The 19,027-nt window shown below is 43.0% G+C and overlaps 1 long non-coding RNA gene across 1 annotated transcript in view; it reads left to right on the forward strand.

Moving 5' to 3' along the window:
• LOC135229344 (uncharacterized) overlaps positions 1–19,027 on the forward strand; it is a 132,422-nt gene that overhangs the window by 99,517 nt on the left and 13,878 nt on the right. The window lies entirely within an intron of this gene.

Raw genomic sequence — 19,027 nt, forward strand, 5'->3', positions numbered from 1 at the left:
ATTCTGAGAATTCTCCAGAGGCTTCCGGGGCCTTCATACTGGATGGTCAACACACCAAGCTGCAGAGCTAATTCCTTTTTCCTGCAATTGGGCATGACCCCAGGGACATGACCCTGAGGGTGCTGACACTTCCTCAACCAATGACCCTCCCCCTGGGTTTCCCTCTGTCTGGGTCTCAGGATCAGTCAGGCCAACTTGTCCCCTCCAGAGAGTTTCTGTTGAAGGACACCTAAGCGGCACTATGGGTTTGTGCCCCCCACCCTGCAAACCTGCCTCCTCTGAGTGGGGTGAGGTGCTACTGAAACACTGAAACTAGCAGAAGCCACAGCCCATGGTGCTGGGAGAAAGCTGGGAGGGAGAGAGAAGTGGAGAGGCTATAAAGGCCCAGTTGTAAAGGTGAACTGGGGCCGGCCGGGATGCCCTGAAGCCAAAAAGCTGAATGGTCTCACACCTGCAGCTCCTGAGCCCATCTCTTCTTTCAATGGAGAAAGTCTTTCCCTGCTCTTACTCTGCTGGGCCGGAAGGGCCTTTGACTTTTAACATGAAGCAGCCTCCAGAGCCTCTTGGGGCAAGTGATGTCAAGGAGGCTCTGCCCAGTGCCCCCCCCACCCCTCCCACTTGTCAGAGCACCAGGAATTTCAGTCTTCCAGGTCCTGGGCTGATCTAGTGACTTATAACAGGATTCCACTGGAACTCGAAACTTTGGAAGATGGGAAATACTAAAAAAAAAAAAAAATTTTTCTTTTCTCTTCACACAGCTGAACACCTGGTTCCTGGTCTTACTATACAAGTTTCATAGAGGATGCGAAGAGGAGTTTGGGTTTGACACCTGACATCTTAGCAGTGGTTCCTGTTTGTTTGGGAGGGAAGTGGTAAAAAGAAGGCAGCATCTACTACTTCCTTTTCCATGAGTCTCAGAAAATCCTCCTGAAGACCCTCTCAGGTCCCAAGGACTGATGGGAAATCCCTTGGTTTATTCTTAAACTTTGCCCTTGAGGCATATTTTGTTGATGACCACATATAAAATATTGTCCTCTCAAGGATGCACTCTAATTCTTACCTAGACTTGATGCAGAATGAGTATATATGAAAACTAAAGTTGGTTCTTAAGCAAGGGATTATCTCTCAGAGAAGGTCCATGGGAAGGTTCATACCAACTTCTGTGGTACTGATATTGCTCCAAGGAGCCCTGGTGGTACAAAAGTTAAGTGCTCGGCTGCTAACCGAAATGTTAATTGTTTGAACCTACCCAGAGGCTCTAAGGAATAAAGATCTGGCAGCCTGCTCCCGTTAAGATTACACACCAGTAAACCCTATGGGGACAATTCTCCTTTCACACCAGGCCACGGTGACTCAGAAATCCCCTCGATGGCACCTAGCAAAAACAACAGGAAGACATTGCTCCCGATGTGCTTGAAATGCCTCTCTGGGGAAGGCCTTCAGAGCTGGCTCATGGCCACATGGGAATTGAGACTCATTTTTTTGTTTCCACGACTTATTTTGGGTCCAAAAATTTATTTTCCAGTTTATTCACCAGACTTGAATACAGCCAGCTCTCAGATATTGTCAAAATTAATTCCTTTCTCTAATAATGATTTGCCACCAAGAGTGTATTCCCAAGCATTTCCAAGAGACTGGAAAACCTTTCCAAAGAGGCATGTCCAGTGCCATGTTGTGCAGTGACTACAGTGTTGACATAGTATATTTATCCACATAGTTCCCACGTTTTCTGCTTTCCTGAAATATGAATGAAATTCCAAGTCTACCACCTGAACCACTTTTCTCAGTGTTTCATTTAGCAGAAGTCTGGTGGTGATGAATTCTCTCAGTTTTCCATCCCCTGAGAATGGCATTACTTTTGCTTTACTCCCAAAGGTATGACTGGGTATAGAATTATATATCTATATAGATTAATATTTCCCTCTTTGTGTTGAAAAAATGTTGTTTCACAATCTTTTGGCTTCCATGGCTTCTGATAATGACTATAGAGTTATTTGAATTATTTTTCCCATTTGAAATGTGTTGTTTTCTGTCTAACTTCTTCCTGAGTATTTTCTTGGTCTTTGTTATTCTGCCATTGATTATGATATATCATATTTTTATGCAAATAATGCATGTTTTATATATATTTTTTCTTTTTTTGTCAACTGCATTTTCCCCCTCCCAGGTATTGTCATAAGCACAGTACGCCGTTTTCTTTTTTACATGTCACTGTAAAAGAATTCGTATAGTGTGCTTAAAATATTTTCATAATAATATGTTATTGCGGTATATAATTCCTTAAATTTAACTCATTGGGGTTTGCTGAGCTTCTTGAATCTGTAAGTTCATGTCTTTCACCAAATTTGGAAAGTGTTAGTATTTCTCCTAATACTTTTTTCTGCACCACACATTTTCTCCATGTCTTCTGGAGTTCCAATAAAGAAATAGGGTTTTGGTCTAGTTTTTGAGGCTCTGCTCATCTTTTTCTGTATTTTTTCTCTGTTTTCAGAATAAATATTTTCTATTGATCTACTTCCAACTCAGTTTTTTTCTCTGTCATCACCATTCTGCTTTTGAAACTATCAAATGAATTTTTCATTGCTAGCATTGCATTTTTAGCATGTAAAATTTTCATTTGCAAATAGCCACTATCTTTCCACGTATTTAAAAAATGTCCCTGATATTTCTTGGAGCATGATTAGAATAGCATTTTAAAATACGTGTCTTAAGATTTCAAAACTGTAAGTCTTGCTTAAATGTTATGGAAAAACAAAATGTTAATTTTGTTTTTTTTAGCATTCAATTGACCCAGATATGTTCATGCTGCAAGTTCTGTCCTGTTTTTGTATTCTGTGGCTCACATCTTTGTTCAATTTTTGAAGCCTTTGCGGTGATACTCGGGTCTAATCTACATGAGTGCCACCCAGACTGGAATCTTGATGGCGTTGTAACCCCTAGTGAGGCTCTTAAAGGATTTGATAGTGCTTCTTAGGGTCAGGGCAAGGCATATGCATCTGGGGGGATGGGTGGTGAACCAGGAGTTCATAGCAAGTTTGAAGAATCTCTTTCTTGTGCCGCTTCCTCTCTCTATTTCTCTGATGCTCTCTGAGCTCTGAAGGAGTGCTTTCTTGGCCCACTGGTAGGAATCCTGTGGCTTTAATCTCCTCATTCTGTCGTGCACATAAGCGACTGGTTCTGCCTATGGGGCCAAAATACTCCACAACCGGCCCAAAGGTTGGCAGCATGAGTCTGTCAAGAAGCGTCTCAGAAGACTAGCCTGGTGATCTGCTTTCGAAAAGTCACACCCTTTGAGGCAGAACTGACTAAATGCCAACAGCGGACAGGGAGAGAGAAAACGTAATGGAGCTTCCTCCACACTCTTGGGCCCTTACATACTCTGGTCAGAGAGAAGGAATCTGTTCTTCCAGAGTTTTAAGTTTCTTCCCACCTGCCGACTTGCCCACCTCTCTCCTTTATGGACCCTCTATCCCATTTGATATGAGAGAGTGCTTCTCTTGGAGCTGTTTCTGTGCACAGCTGGTATGCAGTTACATGATTTGGACTCATTTAATTTCAGCCTCTGGAATGTTTATACTTTATGTTCTGGTTTCCTACCACTGCCAACCACTTCCTTTGCAGAGTCCTGAGATAGCGGCCCATGCATTTGTCCAGATACTTAGTTGTCACATACCAGTATAGCCACTGGGGGAAGTGTTGGTTGTGGTAAGGGGGGGAGGGACTGTACACTGAAGGAGCTGCAAGATCTGGCTGCCTTGTGTGAGCAGGACGGGGGTGTGCTGAGGATGGGTGCTGAAGGTGCTGAGTCAAGGGGAGTTTAATATAAAGTTGGGTCAAGGACAGTTTGTTGATATGGGGGAACTCTCTCCTAACAAGGATTTATCGCCATAGCAAGGGCTCTAGAAATGGGTCTCGTAAGCTGTGGCATTGTTCTTCGATGCTTGGAAAAGGCAATGGCCCACTATCTACGAAATAGAAATGCCAGACCTGCTGTGTCAGATGTGGGAAGATGAGGCAAAAGTCTCCAATATGTGGCCGTGGCAGAGTTAGTTTCTATAAGACCATTTCTTGGCAGTCCTGAAGGACACGCATTTCATCAAAATAATAAGGAATGCAGAGATGAGGGGAGCAGCAACAACACTGAACTTACTGATATCTGTCTTCTCTAGGGGGTCCCTGGGTGCCACAAACAGTTCAGTGCTCAACTACCAGCTGAAAGGTTGGCAGTTTGAACCCACCGAGGGGTGCCTCAGAAGACAGGCCTGGTGATCTCCTTCTAAAGGGTCACAGCCTTGGAAACCCTATTAAGCAGTTGTACGCTGCACACATGGGGTTGTCATCAGTTGGAAATGACTTGACAGCAACAAACGACAACAACAAACGACAACAATTCTCTATTGGCTGAGATTGTTCATGGGAGCTGGGCTACCTCATACCAATATAAGTAATGGGATCCCAGCCCAACAGAGGCCAGGTAGAAGTACTTAACTGTCAGAAACAAGTTGTGTGTGATTACAACAACGGTCAGCAGGTCAGAGTATTAGTTACCTATTGGGGCATAATAGACTATCCCCAAACTTAGCAGATGAGAGATAAATGGAAAAATATTCAATTCATGCTGATAAATTTGGAACTAGACAAAGATTTTGGTAAGACTCAACATACTTTTAAGGTGAAGGGTTAAACTAGAAAATTTAAATAACTGGTATAAGTATAAAAACAGATTTTCAAAATAATGATATAATTGCATACCCGAATAAAAGACAAATACATCAAAATCAAGGGTTTCTGTCCCATGTGGACATAAGAGACTAAAATTAGCAAGGGTGGGAAAGGCTGGTCGTTCTCTTTCGCCTATTACTTGACTGTAGCAAACTGTGTCCAAAACTATAAAATATTTAGGGGAACATTGTTTTGACCGGAGCAGCGAAGGACATATATAAAGAAAACTAATGTATTAACGTAAATAAAACAAAACCTGAATATGTGCAAAAAAATATGCCATATTTCCAAGTGGGAAGCCTTGTTAATCAAATGGAGGTTCCCAAAACTAACACATAAATGGATTGCATTTCCAATTAGAATATTCGGGTAGTTGTTTTTTAATTGTATACATTAATCATAAGCTACAAGTAGTACAATAGATAACAAAGAATGTTGTTGCTGGAGCCTTGGACAAGATGTTTGACTCAGCCGTCCCGTCTGACTGCCCAGTAGGCCTTTATAGGCCGTAATCTTTATGGGAGCGGACCGCCAGGCCTTTCTCCCTCAGAGCCACTGGGTGGGTGCGACCTGGCAGCCTTTCTTTCAATTAGCAGTCAAGCACTTAACCACTGCAACACCAGGGCTGCATTACCAAAGAATAGACAAGAAAAACCTGAAATAACAGGATAGTAACAGGTGTCTACCTCATCAAGTAACAGAACAAATCAATATTACATAGCATACAAACTGACAGGTAGACAACTGAAATAGAAAACCTACTAGGAAATCACAGTAACTATTCATAAAAAAAAAAAAAAAGGTGGTGTGAAAATCATATTTATTTAATAAATGGTGCTGACTCAACTGATTGTTCTGGGGGACAAAGCTTGCAAAAATGTGATACACAAATCATAGATTTGGAAAATTATGTGAAATGTAGATGACCAGGATTAATAACAGTTTATATTTTACACAGAAGGATAAAAGTTAAGCACTTGAAAAATGAGCAGTGAATTCAAACAGATCGTTCACAGCAAATCCACATGCCCAATAAACATAGTCCAAGTTGCTCAAAAACACTGGTAAATAAGAAAATATCAAAGTCCCAGTGAAACTGGCACAATTTAAAAATCGACACCATCTATAGCTGGCTGGGCTGTGGGGAGAAGGAAGCCCTGAGACATGGCTGGAAAGGTGCTTTAGGACAGCCTATAGGGGAAAGACATGACCATGGCTCTGTACTTTTAACATTCTTTGAACTGGAAATCTCACTCTGTGGAGTCTACTCCACATAAGCGAATCCTGTACTATACAAAGGATGTTTATTATTGATGCTGACAAAACATTGACTGTCCATTGGTGGTGAAATGATAGAGAATATATGGTAGAGCTACATCATCAATAACATAGGGAGTCATTAGAATGAAAAAGAGTTGTAGTAGTTAAGTAGGAGAAATCTCTGTGAAGTATTATGGAAGTTTACTGAAAAAATCAAGGTGCAGAAAAGTATATATAAAATGAGCACATTTGGGTAGAACAATAACAATTGAACATATTTGAATACCTGTTTACATGTATGTGTGTGTATAAATGAACAGATGATGGTACATGTATGTGTGCGTGTGCTTTTTTAAGCAAGGATAAGATAGACTACTTACCATATGGTCGAAGTGCATTACCTTGGATTCACTTGTGGGAAAGAACAGGGGGTGGAAAGCTAGAACATGCAGGAAGAGTGGACTGAAAAAGCATGGGTGATAACGTGTTTCCATTTCACTAGTGTTATGTATGAGACAAACAAATCTGTCTTGAAAGAAGCCGGAATGTTCCTTAGAAGCAAGGATGGCTTTAGACATGTTATCAGAAGGGACCAGTTCCTGGAGAAGGACACCATGCTTGGTAAAGCAGAGGTCCAGCGAATAAGAGGAAGACCCTCAATGAGATTGACTGACACAGTGGCTACAACAGTGGGCTCAAATATAGCAACCATTATGAGGGTTGCCCAGGACCAGGCAGTGTTTTGTTGTGTTGTGCATAGGGTCGCTGTGAGTCAGAGCCAACTCGATAGCACCTAACAACATGTCTAAGTCTAGATAAAGTGTACTAAAATTGTTATCATCTATTTAATTTATGTGTGTAACTTAGAAGACATAAAAATATAGTTAATGCTATATCTAATGACTTACAGAGAGTCAAGATAGAATGTCAAGGGAAAGAAGGGGCAAGAGCAATGTGGGTAGAGTGTGACCAAGTTTCCATAAAAGCAAACACCCCATCAGATCTACTTGTGTACCTGTGACTGTGTATACATGTCACAGCAGAGAAACCTAGGGAAGGATACACGTGTCTATTAACTTTGGATACCTTGGGGGAGCAGGAGCAAAATATGAGGGTGGGACTCTGCATGTTAACTTTTTCATTATACAAATTTGTATTTTTAGACATGTAATAAAAAAGAATTTCATAGCTTTGGAAATTAGTAAATGACATAGACATATATTTTTAAATAGGTGAAAATTCTCTATGACAGACAAAGGTTTTAATCACTGAAAGGAGAGCATACCACAGACAGTAATAATCACAATCAGTGGATTTCTTGCATGTTCTTGGAGCCAATGTGCTCTTCTGGTGTCTGTAACTAGAAATGACCAGAAATAATTTGGGGAAGTCAATCACCTCTTGCAAACACACGTCCACAGCTAAATGAAGGAGAATGGACACCATGTGCAATTCACTAGGTAACTCATGTGCCTCTAGAAGATTCTCTTTCCCGGATATGCTGCCACTACCTCCTCCCCACCTTGCCACACCGAATAACCCACCCTTGTGCATTCTAGGCCCTTTTCAGGACTGAGCTTAGATGACATCAACTGAGAAGATAGTTGATGAATAGAAGAGAGTTTGATGAAAAGATTTCAGAAAGCAGTACCTCCCCAACCAGCCTCTCCCCAACCTGGGAATGCCAACCTCTCCCACTCTGATACCTCTGAGAATCTCTGATTTTCCTTTTGGATCCTTAGGAGACTGCTGAATTCACCTGTCCTGAAAGCCTTCACTGCCCTCTACCTCTGACGCTGTTCCATGCAGGAGCTGTCTCTGTCACTCTGAGAAATCCACACAGGACAGCCTGTGGTTGGAGGTGCTCATTCTGGAGGTCCTGCCCTCCCTGCCTGTGTCCCGAAGGCTTCCCTGTGACAGTAGAGGTCTCATCTTCCAGGGAGATGGCTACGCCCCTGTCATGTCCAGACCTGGGACCTGAAGCTACGGCTGAGATTTGGGCTTTTCTGTCCACTACTTAGTCTGGGCCTGAATCTGCCCCTTCCCACCCTCACCTCTGATCACCTGTGTTCTTGCTGTTCTCTCTGGGTTTACAAGCCTGCCCTCTGCTTCTTTCATCTGAGTCAACCTTTTTCTTCAGTTCTTTGACCTCAGGACATGTCAGGTTAGACCACAGAAAGAAGAAAAAATATTAGCAAGTTTCATTAACATGTGGAAAACCTGAAAGAATAGCTTGATTTAGAGGAGAGGAAAAAGTTCCAAAGCTCTACTCCTTACCTTAGGACATGCTATACAGAAAATATCCTGCAAGCACTGGATCAACTCTTATCCAGAAATGGAAAACACCCAGGAGGATTTTGCTACACCAGCTCCCCCTTCCACTCCCCTAATCCTAATCGTAAACCCAAATTCACCCTGTGAGGACAGAAGACATGACCGGGGTGAGCTCCTTTTTCTCCACCCCGCCCTCCTGTCCTCCTCCCAAGCCCTGCTTCTTTCTCTGCCTGCAGGCTGCTGGGAAGGGACCCAGAGGCCTTGGTTTAGGGCTTTATGTTCACTGCTCACCTGCGGGCAGGTTCCGCTCAGTCTGCGGCTTCTCTGATTCCTTCTCCTGCAAAGAACTCAGTGACACCCCATGACCGTCACACCTCCCTTAGAGCTGTCCTTGCAGGGACCCCTCAGCCTCCCAAGTCCCACTGAAATCCCATTTCCCTTTCCCTACTTATGCTATGCTCATCCTCAGAGTTCTGAGACCTCATCATCCAGGTGAGGCCTGTCCTCTCCTCTTCTGGGCCAGTGGAGCCTCTGAGGGGACCTGGTGTCTGCGGTCAGCCATCTGGGGCTTCCTCCATCCAGATCCTCCTAGGGCTGGAGCTCTCTGTGTATTCGGGGTAGGAGGGTGGGGATCTTCCAGGGGAGCTGGGTTAAACAAAACTGAATGGAGGTCTCTCCTGAAGGGCCCACACTTCCAGCCCAAAGGCCCTGCTCCTCCTAGTCCGGGGGTGCTAGAGGGTCTTCTGGTGCTTCCCGCTCTGGCCTTAGTGCTGCACCTGCACCCTCTGTAGCCTGAACTTCTGCCTCTGCAGCCTCTCCAGCTGGTCCCTCAGCCTCTTTAGCTCCTCTCTCTGCTTCTCCAGCTGCTCCTCCAGGTGCCTGCAGACCCACACTCTCCCTCACCTCCCTCTTCTTGGCGGCCATCAGGCAGCGTCTGCCCACCTGGCGGCAGCATTCGGGCCTACAGGGGACTGAGGGTGGAATCTGGAAGGCATTATGCTGAGTGAAATTAGTCTGTCGCAAAACGACAAATACTGTATGAGACCACTATTGTAAGAACTCATGAAAAAGTTTAAACGCAGAAGAAAACATTCTTTGATGGTTAAGAGTGTGGGGAGTGAGGGAGAAGAAAATTCACTAACATTGTGAAAATGTCAGTTCTACCCAAAACCATCTACAGATACAATGCAATCCCAATTCCAATTCCAAAGACAGTTTTTTTAACAGTAACTGTAGACAAATATCATCTTAGGTGAAGGGAAGGACAACACACAATACGGGGGAAGTCAGCACAACTGGACTAAACTAAAAGCTAAGAAGTTTCCTGATCACAACCAAATACTTTGAGGGACAGGAGAGCAGGGGCGGTGGTCTGGGGACCATGGATTCGGGGGACGTGTAGGTAATTGGCATAAGGAAGTTTATTAAGAAAATGTTCTGCATCCAGTTTTGGTGAATGGCATCTGGGGTCTTCCAAGCTAGTAAGCCGCCATCTAAAATTCAGAGATAAGAGGTTTGGGAGAAACCACAGCCCATCACACTCCGTTATCATTCCCTGAACTCACATTTCTCTTTCCAATAGAATGGTAACCTCTTTGAAGGCAGGGAAAACTTTCAATTCATTTTTATTACATACTTATTATTAAGTTTCCCCCAATCCTCCCAACATCTCCAAAAGCTGCCATGTTTGTCTTGTTTAGGTTCAAACTGGGCCCTCGAAACTGAACAATGTCAGCAATGATGTCACACAAGTGTTATGGAAGCCTTGGTGCTCACTCAGATCCAACTGCTCTTTGGAGAGGTTGTCGATCTGAGGTCTCCTGTGGGAGAGCAACTTAAGCTACCAGTTCACAGAGAGTGATTCCTCAGTTGGAGTTCCCAACTCGTGAGAGCTTGGAACAGAGGGGTGAACATCCTTTGGGGGACCTTTTTTTTTTTTTTTTGGTTTACCTTCACCCAGTCAGGATGAAATGGCAATATGGGAAGGAGAAACCTCTAAGACTCGAGGTAGGGGTGGGAGAAAAATTCTTCCTGATTGACAGGAGGTGTGTGGCAAAGAGTCTGATTTCACCAGACAAGATTTGGAGACAAGATATGGATTTTGAGTGAGGAGATGAAGTGGCTCTCCCAGAGAAAGTACTTGCTGTCATTTAGTAGACAACAAAACAGTGATATGAATAAAGGAATGAGTGAGTGAACCAAAGAACACTACTGTAACTCTAAGGGCCTTTCTGAGTAGGCACAGACTAGCTACTCAATTGTTCAGGCTTGGGAACCTCCTATGTTGAGGAAGCCACTGGGCAACTGGGACGGGGGTGAAGGGTGTTTAGGGAGATCAGTTATTCATTTGTATCATATTTTCAAATAAGATTGAATTAATATGTCATGTCAGGAATAACGAAAGAAGTAAAATTTCTCAGGAGCTTATGAAAGTGGGTGGCGTGAGGAAGCACTGTGTCTGTACCACTGTGAACTATGCTGTCCCAGCCTGGGCTTGGGCGGAAGACCCCATCCCCCTAGATCCAGGGAATCCCCTTCTCCTCTTCCAAGGCTTAACACCCAGTCACAGCAAAGCCTCACTTCAAGATAGCATTTTAAATTCCTACTCTACTTAATTTAAAGTATAGGTCAAGGAGGTAAAGGTGCCTAGGTGATGCAGTTTGTGCTCGACAGCTCACCTAAAAGTAGGAGTACTGGGAGGAAAAGTCCTGGCGATCTGCTTCTCTTAAGATTACAGTCAAGAAAACCCAATGGAGCAGTTCTACCCTGAAACACATGGGGTCGCCACAAGTCAGAATCGACTTCATGGCAACTGACAACAACAAACTGAACCTGAGCTTCTGTGGTTCCTAATTGTACACCCTTTCATCAGCCAGTGTCTGCCCTCCTCCATCTTTTCAGCTGCTTGCCCATGCTGCCCTGGACCGCCCCAGCCCTGTTTCCTGTTTCCTCCTTGGTCCTCTGCCTGGCCGCTAACTTGCTTCTGAGAGCTTTCGCTACTTTCCACCCCACACCACACTCACACACCCAACCTGGCTCCGTCTGTTTTCTCTCTTCATCCTGAGGTCTCGAATCCTTCCCTCATGTTCAGAAATGTACATAGATAGACCTTATGTTGACACGTACAACCCTCCTAGACAAACACAGGTGAGGTGGTTGTGTCTTAGCCTCTCAGGTTTGTGGCGTCAAGGCTTTCGGCCAAACATATGTTTTCTGCATCACTCTGAAGTCACTCATCTAATAAGGACATTTAAGGGGCTACTGTTCAATTGTTTTCAAGAGGAAACAATTTTAACCTATTACTGTGGCTTGGTTAAGAAGGGTACAAGGAAGAGGTATACCTGTCAGGGTCTTAACTAAATATACAAATTATTCTCTAACGTTTAAGTATAATTCCTTCTATGAAAGACTTCCCTTAAAAAGAGGTGAAAATTTCTCCCATTTGCGTGTTTAAATTTACTAAGAAAATCACTTTCATAGGAAACTCCTTTTGGAGAAGTCACAAAATATTATAAAAGTTCAAGAAAATGAGGTCATTCCCATGTTCCAAAGGAGCAAATTCACTGAACATTCTGCAAATAAAGGGGGGAGGGAGCACATTGGATGATCTTCTATTTACAAATATAAAATCCCAAGACATGTTATAGTGTTTTTAGAGTAAACATTTTTGTTATAAGGTACTACTATCATTAGTGTCATTGTGCCCAGGGGATTCTGTCTCCCACAGCAGCGCCCCCAAGGGGAGTGAGGGGTCCCAGGACAGAGGGAGAATTGATGAGAGGATGGTGGTGATGGACAGGCCCCAGGGATCCCTAAGACCAAATCCTTGGGCTCATAGATGAGTCTTCCCAAGACCCAGAGATCAGTCTTCCCAAGGCCCAGACTCGATAATGAGCAGAAAAGGCCAAGTTTCAGCCACAACAGCAAGTATTAGGAACTGGGAAACCCTGGAGGTGCCAGGGGTATGTCCTTCCCTCGGTGATGAGACCCCAAGTGGCACAGGGAAGCCCTCAGGGGCAAGGAAGGAAGGGCAGAGCCTCCAGGACAGGCATTTCCAACCACAGGCTGCCCTGTTTGTACTTCTCAGAGTGACAGACTCTCCTGCGAGGGACAGGGTCAGAGACGGAGGAAGCGAGGGCTTTCAGGCGAGGTGAATTCTGAAGTCTCCTGATGATCAAACAGAAAGCCCTGGATGATCAGAGGTACAAGAGAGTGAGGGGGCTGGCATTCCCACAGTGGCCATAGGCTGGCTGAGGGGGTCCTACTGTCCCTGGAGCTATTGGTCAAAATATTTTTCCTTAAAAGCTGCATCTTTCCAGTTAACTTCCTCTATGTTCAGTCCAGGAAAAGGTGTAGCATGCAAAGGGTACGTTTTCCAGCAGAGCAACAAATGGAAGGAAGTGGTAGTGGCATATCAGGGAAAGAGAATCTTCTAGAGACACATGAGTTACCTAGTGAGCTGCATGTGGTGTCCAGCCTTCCTCCTTTATCTGTAGACATGTACCTGCAAGAAACGTTTGAGGAGTAACTTCATGGACCCTTACAAAATTCTCGCTGGTCATTTCCAGGTGTAGAGACCAGAAGAGCTCATTGTCTCCAAGAACAAGCGTGAAATCTGCTGGGTCTGACTGTTGAGCAGTCTGTGGTGTGCTCTTCTTCCAGTGATTAAAATCTTTGTATCTGTTGTTAAAGATATTTTCCCCGTTCAAAAAAAAAAATCCAACAAAATGTTTTTAAAATAATGTATCTATGATGATGTTTATCAACTTTCAAAGCTCTGAAAGTCTTTTGTATAACACCTCTAAGGGTACAGATTTGTATAATGAAAAAGTTACAGTCATGGTCCCACCCTCATATGTAATTTGGTCCTGCACCCCCAAGGCGTCCAATGTTAATAGACACGTGTATCTTTCCCTACGTTTCTCAGCTGGGACACATACACACAGTCACAGGTTCACAAGTAGATCCCCTGGTTTGTTTGCTCTAATGGAAATTGGGTCATACTCTACCCACGGTGCTCTGTAAATTGCTAATTCCCTGAAGGTCATTAGGTATGGCACTAACACTGCCTTTTTGGGTCTTCTAAGATTGAACTCATATTTACACATAAAGCATTTAAATAGATGAGAACAATTACTGTATACACTATCTAGACTCATACATAGCACTACTACAGTGGAAACACATATCACCAGTGCTTTCTAAGTCCGCTCTTCCTGCATGTTCTAACTCCCCCGCCCCCACCAGTCCTTTTCCAGAAGTGAATCCAAGGTAATTCAGGTTAACAATGTGGTAAGTACTCTCTCTTACCCTTGCTTATACGAGCACACACAGACACAAATGTATCTTCGTCTGCTCCTTTACACACTCACATAAACACAAACAGGTATTCAAGCATACTCAAACAATTGCTATTGCTTTACCCTAATGTGCTCATTTTATACAGACTTCTCTGCACCTTCATTTTCTCCTTCAATAATACTTCACAGAGATTTCTCCTGTTTAACTACCAGAGTTCTTTTTCATTCTAATGACTCAAACTTTATTGATTTAGCTCTACCATAAATTATCTATCTTTCCACCATCCATGGCAGTCGATTTTGCCGTTATTAACAATAACCGTCCTTTGTATACTAGAGGATTTGCTTCCATGGGATAGATTCCAAAGGGTGAGATTTCTAGGTCAAAGAATGTTTCAAAATTACAGAGCCATGTCCGTGTCTTTCCCCTAAAGGCTGTCATAACGCCCCTTTCCAGCCATGTCTGAGGCACCCTTCTCCCCACAGCACCCCCCGGCCCCAGCCATAGGTGGTGTAGATTTTTAAATTGTGCCAGTTTCACTGGGACTTTGATATTTTCTTCACTACCAGTGTTTTTGAACAACTTTGATTATGCTTATTGGCCATTCGTATTTGCTCTGAACGGTCTTTTGAATTCATTGCTCATTTTGCAAGTCCTCAATTTTTGTCTTCCTTGTATAAAATGGAAATAGTTGTTAATCCTTATCACCGACATTTCCCATAATTTCCCAAATCCATCGCTGATGTATCACATTCTTAGAAGTTTTTTTTTTTTTTTTTTGCCCAGAATGATCAGTTGAGTCAGCAGCGTTTATAAGATAAACCATAATTTTCCTGAGTTGAAATACCACCTCTGTATTAACGGTTATTATGATAATCTTTGTGGATTTGCTACTTCGTTTCCTTGGTCTAGCTTTCAGTTCCTATGCTATGTAATATTTGTTCCATTAGTTGATGAAGCAGCCTCCTTCTTTTTCATGTTTTTGTTGTCTGTTCTTTCGTATCTGTTATACTATTTGCATCTTAAGATTACTGTATACAATTCAACAAATAACTAGGTAAATATTCTAATGGGAATTGCAATACATTTGTATGTTGGTTTTGGGGGACTGTCATTGATTAAACAAGACTTCCCATTTGATAAAACATATTTTTTGCATTATTAAGGTTTAATTTTATTTCCTCCTCTACTTCAAATAGGCTCTTTTCTGTTCCAGTCAAAACAACATTTTCCTAAGTAGTTTACGGTTTTGGACACAATTTGATGCAATCATGTAGTAAAGAAAATTGTCTTTATTCCTCCCACCCTGAAACTTCCAATTTTGGGCACTGTGTCTAGATTGGAGAGAAGTCATTGATTTTGGTATATTTGGCTTGTCAGTTTACCAAAATTTTTATCCTCATTTTCTAGGTATGCAATTATATTATCATCATAAAAAGAAGAAAATCTGTTTTAATATTTAATTCATTCCTTAACTTTTCTAGCTCATTAATGCACCTAGAAAAGTATGTTGGGTCATAAAAGTAATAACAGTATATTTGTCTACTTCCAAATTTTATTAGCATGAATGGAGTATTTTTCCATTTATCTAATATCTACTATGTTTTATGATAATTTTTTATGCCCCAGTAGATAATATATTGACCTGCTGACCGTTACAGTAATGACATACACCTTGTTTCTGACAGTTAAGTGCTTCCACCTGGCTTCTGCTGCTCTGGGACCCCATTATTCCCATTGCTACTAGGCAGCTGTCTCCTACCCACAACCTAAGCCTCCAGAGGACAGACATCGCTAAGTTTCACTTTGCTGCTGCTCCCCTCCACCGTGCATTCCTTATTGTTCTGATGAGAGGAGTGTCCTTCAGGACTTCTCAAAAATGGTCTTAAGAAAACTCACTCTGGATGTCCATGTATTGGAGACTTTCCCCCCATTTTTCAACATCTGACACAGCAGTAACGGCATTTTGATTTCATAGAATGTGGACCATTGCCTTTTCCAAGCTTCCAAGCGCAATCCCTGTAGCATATTAAACCCATTTCCAGAACCCCCACAATGGCAATAAATCCTTTTTAGGAGAGAGTTCCCCCCATATCAACAAACTCTTCTTGACCCAACTTTACATTAAACTCCCCTTGACTCAGCACCTTCAGCACTCGTCCCTCAGCACACCCCAGTCCTGCTCACACAAGGCAGCCAGGTCTTGCAGCTCCTTCAGTGTACAGTCCCTCCCCCCAACCACAACCAACACTTCCCCGGTGGCTATGCTGGTATCTGACAACTAAGTATCTGGACAAATGCATGGGATGCTATCTCAGGACTCTGCAAAGGAAGTGGTTGAAGGTGGCTGGGGGAGGAAACCAGAACATAAAGTATGAATATTCCAGAGGCTGAAATTAAATGAGCCCAAATCTCATAACTACACTCAGGTTGTGGATAGAAATAGGTCCAAGACAATCCTTCTTTCTCTCATGCGGGGGGAAGACGGTCTGTAAAGGAGAGAGATGGGCGGGCAGGCAGGCAGAGGGGCAAACACCTAATACTCTAAGCCCAAAGAGTGTAGAGGAACGTCTGTTACGTTTTCTGTCTCTATCATACCATTATTTGGCCCCATAGACAGACCCAGTCACTTAACCGCGTGGCAGAATGAAGAGATTAAAGCCCCAACATTCTTGCCAGTGGACCGGGAAGGTAGCCCCTCAGAAGGCAGAGAGCCTCAGAGAGATAGAGAGGAAGCAGCTCAAGACAGGGATTTCATAAAGTCGCACATAAAGTCACCTCTAAGTTGACTCGATGGCAATGGGTAAGTTGCACATGCATAGATCTGATCCTAAGAAGCATTGTAAACCTTTGAGCACTGTATTATGGGTTAGAACACCATCTAGGTCCCAGACTGAGTGGCACTCACATAGATAAGTCCTCAAAATATTTTCGTCCTCTTAAGCTTTGAAAACTCAAAAGACATTTGAGCCACAGCATACAGGAGATGAGACAGAACTTGCAGCCTGAACATAACTGGGTCTATTTCTTGCTAAAACAAGCAAACAAAAAAATGACAATTTCCATAAGGTTAAAGCAGGACTCACAGCACTGGCATAACAGAAAAAGTGTAAAAAGGTATTGTAACCGTGCTCTAAGAAGTAACAGGAAGAGTTTTTTTTTTTTTTTTTAACAAATGGCAATGTAAATATTATCACTAAAGAAAAAGAAGGTATTTACAAATGACAATTTTTGATGTGAGAAAAATTTAGGTATGAATACACTAATAAAAAAAATTTTTTTTAGAAATTAAAAATTCACTTGATGGGCTCAATAGCAGAATGTAGATGGTATTCTGTGTAGGTGTTAAAGTATTTGAAAAAATCTGGGCTGAACAGTTCCCAATTTTGGTGAAAGACAAACTTACGAATTTAAGAAGCTCAGGACATGCCAACAAATTAAATTCAAAGAACTTTATGCCCAAATAAGTTATAATCAACTGTAGAATAGCAAAGACAATGAAATGCCTTGGAAGAAGTTAGAGAGAAAACAACACATTTCACAAAGGGGAAGAAAATTTTCAATTACTCTACAGTTCTCATCCAAAACCATGGAGGTCAAAAGACTGCAACAACATTTTTTCAGTGCTGAAAGAAAAGAATCGTTAACTCAGAATTCTATATCCAGTGAAAATATCCATCAGGAATAAAGGAAAATAATGACATTCTCAGCTGAAGGAACTCTAAAGAGAATTCATAACCACCAGACTTAGTTTAAGCACTAAAGGAAGTTCTTCAGGTGGCAGACTCGGAATTTCAGGAATTATAGAAAGCAGCACAGTGCTAAGTATCTGGGTGAACACTCTATGCCAACCTTGCTGTCACTACACAACATGGCGCAGGACTGCCCTCTTTGGAAAGTCTTTACAGCTTGGTGCAAACACTTTGGAATACACTCTTGGTGGCGTATCAGTACTAGAGAATGAAATTTACTTTGAAAATATGAGAGATGTCTGTAGCCACATCTGATGAAAAACTGGATAATAACATTTTGGACACCGAATGAAAGATGGTAGCAAACAAACAAACAAACAAAATGAGTCTGAATTCCCATGTGCCCATGAGCCGGCTCTGAAGGCCTTCCCCAGGGAGGCATTTCAAATACATCTGGAGCAATGGCAGCATCAGGGAATGAAGGCTATATACCTCTCCTCTGGCCTTCTCTGAAGGGTAACCACTTGCTTAAGTACCAAGCTTAGTGGTTAACATATAGTCATTCTGTAGACAGTCTAGCTAAGAATTACAATGCCTCCTTGAGAGGAAAGCATTTTATACAAATGACATAAACAAGTGCCTCAAAGACAAAGTTATAGTAAACCAAGGCATTTCCTATCAGTCTTTACCTGAGAGGGTCTTTGTAAGGATTTCCAGCGGCTCAGAAAAAAGAACAGAGTAAACTCTGTCTTCTTTCACCTCTTCCCTCCTCAAGAAACAGGAACTGGTGCTAAGATGTCAGGGGTCAAGCTCCAAACTCCTCTCCTGGTCCCGTATCTAAGTTGTGTAATAGCACCAGACAATGAGCTATAAGAAGATGAACCCAAGGAGTATTTCCAGTCTGTGACAGGTTTGCCTTCCAGTGAAATCCTGTTTCAAATCGCTAGACCAGTGGAGGAGCTCTGGTCCTCTGACCTGAGAGAAGGACAGGGTGGGGTTGTCAGAACCTCCTTGACCATCATTCTCCCCAAGAGGTTTTAGAGACTCGTTCATGTCATAACTCAAGGACTATTACTGCCCAGTTGCATAACTGCGGAAAAAGACTTTCTCCTTTGAAGGAGCAAAGGGCCCAGGAGGGGCAGGTGTGAGGCTTTTCTCTTTAAGTCAGCTTTGTGGCTTCAGGTCACTGGCCCCTGGCCACCTTCACAACCTGCCTTTTGAACTCATCCTCATCTCTCCCTCCCAAATTCCCCCAGCACCCTGGGCTGTGGCTTCTGCGGGTTTCAATGGTGTCCTTTCAGTAGCTCCTTGCTCTCCGCTGAGGGAGCAAACCCACAGTGCCCTTAAGTGTCCTTCAGTAGGAACATTGCTGAGGGTACACGATGGCCTGACTGATCCTTAGACCCAGATGGGCAGAACTTTGGGCGGGGGGTCATTGTCCAGAAGTCTCAGCTTCCTTTAAGTGGCTCCAAACTTCAGTGTGTTGACTGCCCAATACACAGGTGGGGGAAGCCTGTGGAAGATTCTCAGTCCTAGTTTCACCCAGCACTGGGCAAACCCTAAGGGGGGAGAGCAGTGAGATTCCTGAGGATCTTTATTCTAAAGTTCTCAAAGCAGCTGATATAGTCTTAAGAGGTGGGAGATGAGAAAGCTTGGGACCATGGGAGGGTGGCAAAAGAAGGAGACTCCTATCACTCCCTCTGCGGTCTTGAGTAGTCCTTTCTTCCTTCCTCCCTTCCTTCCTCACACCCTCCCCCTTCCTTCCTTTCTCTTGCTTT

The sequence above is a fragment of the Loxodonta africana genome, unplaced genomic scaffold (genome assembly GCF_030014295.1).
Source record: "Loxodonta africana isolate mLoxAfr1 unplaced genomic scaffold, mLoxAfr1.hap2 scaffold_270, whole genome shotgun sequence".
NCBI lineage: Eukaryota > Metazoa > Chordata > Mammalia > Proboscidea > Elephantidae > Loxodonta > Loxodonta africana.